The sequence below is a fragment of the Pseudophryne corroboree genome, unplaced genomic scaffold, assembly GCF_028390025.1.
Source record: "Pseudophryne corroboree isolate aPseCor3 unplaced genomic scaffold, aPseCor3.hap2 scaffold_1081, whole genome shotgun sequence".
In the NCBI taxonomy this organism is placed as follows: Eukaryota; Metazoa; Chordata; class Amphibia; order Anura; family Myobatrachidae; genus Pseudophryne; species Pseudophryne corroboree.
Genome location: NW_026967707.1, coordinates 158800 through 166718, shown reverse-complemented (window position 1 = coordinate 166718; position 7919 = coordinate 158800). Strand labels below are relative to the sequence as shown.

General features: G+C 46.6%; 1 protein-coding gene across 1 annotated transcript in view; it reads left to right on the top strand.

The window, feature by feature from the left end:
- The first annotated feature begins 1478 nt into the window (after window positions 1–1478).
- The window catches only part of LOC134988562 (zinc finger protein 3 homolog), a 42905-nt gene continuing 36464 nt past the window's right edge, over window positions 1479–7919 (top strand). Inside the window, exon 1 of the mRNA XM_063950559.1 lies at window positions 1479–1550. The gene's annotated coding sequence lies outside the window, so the exon portion shown is untranslated. The remainder of the gene's footprint in view (window positions 1551–7919) is intronic.

Sequence of the window (7919 nt, the reverse complement as noted above, 5' to 3'; positions counted from 1 at the left end):
TAAGTGATGTCACTGTGATATTCCCAGATGCCCTCACCTCCCCAGTCATGTCCCTGTATTATTACAATAGATATAAGTGACGTCACTGTGATACTCCCAGATCCCCCTCACCTCCCCAGTCATGTTCCTGTATTATTATTATTATAGATATGTTATGTCACTGTGACACTCCCAGGAGTCTGATATACATTTACTTCATACTGCTCCAATTATCAGCTGATACACATGCCAGGGATATTACGGTCTCTGCTTTAATACATCCTAGATTTTGAGCAATATTTCCAATCCCCACAGTATCCCTTATCCAAAATGCTTGGGACCAGAGGTATTTTGGATATTGGATTTTTCCGTATTTTGGAATAAATTGCATACCATAATGAGATATCATGGTGATGGGACCCAAGTCTAAGCACAGAATGCATTTATGTTACATATAGACCTTATACACACAGCCGGAAGGTAATTTTAGCCAATATTTTTTTATAACTTTGTGCATTGAACAAGGTTTGTGTACATTGAGCCATCAAAAAACAAAGGTTTCACTATCTCACTCTCACTCAAAAAAGTCTGTATTTCTGAATATTTGGATATGGGATACTCAACCTGTAGTAATAATAATAACGACACTAAAGGCTGCACACCAGTATAACAATAATAACAGATGTATTTAAAAGCAGGACACTTCAGACCATTCCTCCTGTATTGTAGGAGATCACCATCACTCCCAATGTATAATAATAATAATAATACCAGGACACCACAAGATGCTGTCCCTGTATAATAATAACCATACACAAAAACCTGCTCCCCCTGTATAACACTAATAACAACAGCACACCACATTCTGCTCTCCCTTTATATTAATAATAAAATCACACAATAGGCTGCTCCACCAGAAAAAATATAATAGGACACTACAAGTCGCTCCCCCTGTATAATAATAACAGGACACCACATGCTGCTCCTCTGTATAATAATAATAATAACAGGACACCACAGGCTGCTCCCCCTGTATAATAATAATAACAGGACACCACAGGCTGCTCCCCCTGAATAATAATAATAATAATAATAATAACAGGACACCACAGGCCGCTCCCCCTGTATAATAATAATATCAGGACACCACAGGCTGCTCCCCCTGTATAGTAAGACGCCATTACCTGATTTCCACGGACACTGGGAGGCTGCAGCAGCCGATGAAAACTCACTTCCTGTATGTGGAACGCACAGTCCGGAAGTAAGGTGGAACGCACAGTCAGGAAGTAGGGCATGATTGGCAAAGGCTGCTTTCTGGTTATTGGCCCCTCCCCTCTACACCACGCCCGCACCTCCGCCCCCAGTAATATTTAAACCATAAAAGTACTCAGTGCAGGAGGCCGGCGGCCATTTTCTTGTAGACCAGTCCGGCATCAGCTGCAGCAGCAATAGGTTCCCTGGCCGTGTAGTGACGTCAGGAGCGGCGGCCATTTTCCCCTGGTCTGAGCTCCTTCTATCATTCCCACAAGGCAACAGGAGCAGAGAGCAGCCATTGCTGTGTCTGGCAGCAGGTAATGATATTATTATTATTATTCTATAGGCTGAGCAGCTCTGGTGTCAGGTTCTGTACTACAGGGGGAGCAGCCTCTGGTGCCTTGTTATAGTGCAGCTGGAGCAGCCTCTGGTGCTGCATTATCCCTGTACATGTGGCTGACACTCTAGTGTCCTATTACTGTAATACAGGTGTCGCAGACCTCGCCGCTACCGTAATACAGGTGGCGCAGACCCCGCCGTTACCGTAATACAGGTGTCGCAGACCCCGCCGTTACCGTAATACAGGCGTCACAGACCCCGCCATTACCGTAATAAAGGTGGCGCAGCCCCTGCCGTTACCGTAATACAGGTGGCGCAGACCCCGCCGTTACCGTAATACAGTGGCGCAGACCCCGCCGTTATCGTAATACAGGCGGCGCAGACCCCGCCGTTACTTTAATACAGGTGACGCAGACCCCGGCGCTAACGTAATACAGGTGGTGCAGACCCCGACGTTACCGTAATACAGGTGGCGCAGACCCCGCCGTTACCGTATTACAGTGGCGCAGACCCCATAGTTACCGTAATACAGGTGGCGTAGACCCCGTAGTTACCATAATACAGGTGGCGCAGACCCCGTAGTTACCATAATACAGGTGGCGCAGACCCCGCCGTTACCGTATTACAGTGGCGCAGACCCTGCCGTTACCGTAATACAGGAGGTGCAGACCCCGCCGTTACCGTAATACAGGTGGTGCAGACCCCGGCGTTACCGTAATAAAAGCGGCTTAGACCCCGGAGTTAAAGACCCCGGCGTTACCGTAATACAGGTGGTGCAGACCCCGGCGTTACAGTAATACAAGCGGAGCAGACCCCGGAGTTTAAGACCCCGCGTTACCGTAATACAGGTGGCGCAGACCCCAGCTTTACCGTAATACAGGTGGCGCAGGCCCCACCGTTACTGTAATACAGGTGGCGCAGAGCCCGCCGTTACCGTAATACAGGTGACACAGACCCCGCCGTTACCGTAATACAGGTGGCGCAGACCACGCCGTTGCCGTAATACGGGTGGAGCAGACCCTGCCGTTACCGTAATACGGGTGGCGCAGACCCCACCGTTACTGTATTTCCATAAATGGAACATTACAGGTGTTGTGTGTTGTGTCCTTTGGCATTGTACTATACAGGGGGAGCGACCTGTGTTGTATTAATATTCAGGGGAGCAGCATGTGTTGTCATAATATACAGGGGTAGCGGCCTGTACTGTCATAATATACAGGTGGAGGGTCCTGTGGTGTCTTATTATTATTATATAGGGTGAGCGGCATGTATTGGCTTTCTATATTAGCATCCTGTGCTGTCCTAGTATACAGGGGAAGCGGCCTGTGTTGTCATAATATACAGGGGTAGCATCCTGTGCTGTCATCGTATACAGGGGGAGCGGCCTGTATTGTCATAATATACAGGGGTAGCATCCTGTGCTGTCATAGTATACAGGAGGAGCGGCCTGTGTTGTCATCCTGTGCTGTCATAGTATACAGGGGGAGTGGCCTGTATTGTCATAATATACAGGGATAGCATCCTGTGCCGTCATTGTATACAGGGGAGCGGCCTGTTCTGTCATAGTATACAGGGGCAGTGGCCTGTGTTGTCATAATATACAGGGATAGCATCCTGTGCTGTCATACTATACAGGGGGAGCGGCCTGTGTTGTCATAATATACAGGGGTAGCATCCTGTGCTGTCATCGTAAACGGGGGGAGCGGCCTGTATTGTCATAATATACAGGGGGAGCATCCTGTGCTGTCATAGTATACAGGAGGAGCGGCCTGTGTTGTCATCCTGTGCTGTCATATTATACAGGGGGAGTGGCCTGTGTTGCTATAATTTACAGGGGTAGCATCCTGTGCTGTCATGGTATACAGGGGGAGCGGCCTGTGTTTTCATTATATACAGGGGTAGCATCCTGTGCTGTCATAGTATACAGGGGGAGCGACCTGTGTTTTCATAATATACAAGGGTAGCATCCTGTGCTGTCATAGTATACAGGGGGAGCGACCTGTGTTGCTTAAATATACAGGGGTAGCAGCCTGTGTTGTCATAGTATACAGGAGGAGCGGCCTGTGTTTTCATAATATAGAAGGGTAGCATAATGTGCTGTCATAGTATACAGGGGGAGCGGCCTGTATTGTCATAATATACAGGGGTATCATTCTGTGCCGTCATTGAATACAGATGGAGCGGCCTGTGCTGTCATAGTATACAGGGGGAGGGGCCTGTGGTGTCTGGTTACTATTATTATATAGGGAGAGCAGCATGTATTGGCTTTCTATACAGAAGGAGTGGCCTGTGCTGTCATTGTATACAGGGGTAGCATCCTGTGCTGGCATAGTATAGAGGGGGAGCGACCTGTGTTGCTAAAATACACAGGGGTAGCAGTCTGTGTTGTCATAGTATACAGGAGGAGCGGCCTGTGTTTTCATAATATACAAGGGTAGCATCCTGTGCCATCATAGTATACAGGGGGAGCGGCCTGTGTTGTCATAGTATACAGGAGGAGCGGCCTGTGTTTTCATAATATTCAAGGGTAGCATCATCTGCTGTCATATTATACAGGTGGAGCGGCCTGTGTTGTCATAATATACAGGGGTAGCATCCTGTGCCGTCATTGTATACAGGGGTAGTAGCATAATATACAGGGGCAGCGTCCTGTACTGTCATAGTATACAGGAGGAGCGACCTGTGTTGTCATAATATGCAGGCGGAGAGGCCTGTGGTGTCTTGTTACTATTATTATATAGGGAAAGCAGCATGTATTGGCTTTCTATACACAAGGAGCAGCCTGTATTGTCATAATATACAGGGGTAGCATCCTGTGCCGTCATTGTATACAGTGGGAGCGGCCTGTGTTGTCATAGCATACAAGGGGAGCAGCCTGTGATGTCTTGTTACTATTATATAGGGTGAGCAGCATGTATTGGCTTTCTATACAGAAGTGGCCTGTGCTGTCATAGTATACAGGGGTAGAATCCTGTGCTGTCATAGTATACAGGAGGAGCGGCCTGTGTTGCTGTAATATACAGGGGTAGCATCCTGTGCTTTCATAGTGTACAGGGGGAGCGGCCTGTGTTTTCATAATATACAGGGGTAGCATCCTGTGCTGTCATAGTATACAGGGGTAGCATCCTGTGCTGTCATAGTATACAGGAGGAGCGGCCTGTGTTGCTGTAATATACAGGGGTAGCATCCTGTGCTTTCATAGTGTACAGGGGGAGCGGCGTGTGTTTTCATAATATAGAGGGATATCATCCTGTGCCATCATTGGATACAGGGGGAGCAGCCTGTGCTGTCATAGTATACAGGGGGAGGGGCCTGTGGCGTCTTGTTATTAATATTATATCGGGTGAGCAGCATGTATTGGCTTTCTATACAGAAGAAGTGGTCTGTGCTGTCATAGTATACAGGGGTTGCATCCTGTGCTGTCATAGTATACAGGGGGAGCAGTCTGTGTTGTCATAATATACATGGGTAGCATCCTGTGCTGTCAAAGTATACAGTGGGAGCGGCCTGTGTTGTCATAATATACAGGTCTAGCATCCTGTGTCGTCATTGTATACAGGGTTAGTGGCATAACTATAGTTTTTTCACTGGTATGCTACGCTGGGCTTTCTGGCTTATGCTGGTGTTTTGGGGTGCCACACCCTGCACCTAGATATAGCGCTAGGGACCCCAAATATACAGAGACGCCTTGATGCGGCTTTGGGGCTTATTCACACATTTGCGCAAATATGTGTAACGAAGATCTCTGAATTCTATTATCATGTGGGATTTAGATCTGGTTACGGTTATCATTCAGGGTACTGGGGGAAACCAATTGCCTTTCTTTCTTGCTCAGAAATACACCTCCCTTTCGAGCACCTAAATGATATCACTAAGCTAATTGAGCATCTACCATTATATATGTTTGTAGTGGCATAATATACAGGGGTATCGTCCGGTACTGTCATAGTATACAGGAGGAGCGACCTGTGTTGCCATAATATACAGGCGGAGGGGCCTGTGGTTTCTTGCTCCTATTATTATATAGGGTGAGCGGCATGTATTGTCTTTCTATACAGAAGGAGTGGCGTGTGTTGTCATAATATACAGGGGTAGCATCCTGTGCTGTCATAGTATACAAGGGGAGCGGCCTGTGTTGCTATAATATACAGGGGTAGCATCCTGTGCTGTCATAGTATACAAGGGGAGCGGCCTGTGTTGCTATAATATACAGGTGTAGCATCCTGTGCTGTCATAGTATATAGGGGAGCGGCCTGTGTTGTCATAATACACAGAAGGAGCGACCTGTGTTGTCATAATATACAGGGATAGCATCCTGTACTGTGATAGTATACAGGGGGAGCGGCCTGTGTTGCTATAATATACAGGGGTAGCATCCTGTGCTGTCATAGTATATAGGGGAGCGGCCTGTGTTGTCATAATATACAGAGGGAGCGGCCTGTGTTGTCGTAATATACAGGGATAGCATCCTGTACTGTCATAGTATACAGGGGGAGCGGCCTGTGTTGTCATAATATACAGGGCTAGCTTCCTGTGTTGTCATAGTATACAGGGGCAGCGGCCTGTGTTGTATTTATTTTAATATTTATTTATTAGCAGTTTCTTATATAGCGCAGCATATTCCGTTGCACTTTACAATTAAAACAACAGTAATAGAACAAAATTGGGTAAAAACAGACAGACATAGAGGTAGGAAGGCCCTGCTTGCATGCTTACAATCTATGGGGGAATAGGCATTGATACACAAGGATAGATGCTACCTGTTGCATAATGGTCCACCAGCTTGCCAGTTTCTTAATGGGTTGTATGATATGATCACCCAGCAATAAGATGAGGTATAGATTGAGAACAGCAGAGGACCCCAGTCTGAGCCTTGCGGTACTCCAGCTGATAGAGGTAGAGAAGAAGTAGAATCAGAGAAGTGAACACTGAAAGAGCGATTAGATAGGTAGGATGAGAACCAGGAGAGGGCCGTGTCCTGAAGACCTAGAGATTTTAGTATTTGTATGAGAAGAGAGTGGTCAGCAGTGTCATAAGCAGCAGAGAGATCTAGAAGAATGAGTAGTGAGTAATTGCCTTTAGATCTAGTGGTGACCAGATCATTCACTACTTTGGTCAGCGCCGTCTCTGTGGAGTGTTGGGCATGAAAGCCTGACTGAAGTGGGTCCAATAAGTAGTGGGAGTTAAGAATGTGTGTAAGGCGAGTGTAGGCAAGTCTCTCAAGTAGCTTGGAGGGACTGGGTAGCTGAGAAATGGACGGTAGTTAGAGAGTGTGTTTGGGTCAGAGTTGTGTTTGTTTAGTAATGGGAGTAATCACTGCATGCTTAAACAGAGAAGGAAAGATACCAGTAGAGAGAGAGATTACAGATTTTAGTTAAGGTTGGGATAAGCACAGGAGACAAAGTTTTACTGACCTGTGAGGGTATAGGATCAAGAGGAGAATGTTAATACTTCATCTTCACTTGTGGGATCAAATGAAGAGAAAGTGCCAGAGGGTTCAGGTAGGGAATTGAGCAGGTCACTGGCTGAGGAAGAGCGTACCATTGCATCTCAGATTTTATTACTCTTATCCTTGAAGTAGGAGGCAAGTTCTTGTGCACTGATAGTAGCTAGTGGGGGAGGTGAGGGAGGGTAAAGAAGTGATTTATATGTATTAGAAAGTCGCTTGGGGTTGGTGACATGAGAAGAGATGAAAGATTGGACATATGTTTGGCAGTGTCCAGAGCCTGATGATAGGAGTGGTAGGGTGGTCTTATATGTGAGGAAGTCACTTGGATTCTGAGATTTACGCCACTGACGTTCTACTTTACGTGACAGTTTTTGTAGGTGTCTTGATGATTTAGAGTGCCATGGTTGGCATCTAAGCCTACGTGGAGTGTGATGGGAAGCTGGAGCCACTTCATCAAGGGCACTCTCTAGGGTCTTGTGCAGGTGGGATACAGCAGTGTCAGGTGTGGTAAATGTAGAGATTGGTGAGCGCAGTTGTTGCAGAGAAGTTGAAAGTTGGTGAAAATGTATATTGTTAGTATTTCTGCGGGTTAGAGGAGGCTTGCTAGGTTTTAGTGTCATAGAATTTAGAGTAATAGAAGAGATTGTGAAGGTGATCAGGATGTGATCAGAGAGAGGGAAAGGAGTGTTAATGAATTCAGAAACTGAGCAGAGCCTGGTGAACACAAGATCAAGGCAGTGGCCTTCCTGGTGTGTAGAGGAGTCGGACCATTGGGTGAGGCCAAGAGAGGAGGTTAGAGAGAGGAGTTTGGGGGCATGAACAGTTTGTGGAGTGTCAAGAGCTATATTGATATTGACCCATAATGATGGTGGAGATGTCAGGGGATAAGATGTGTGGG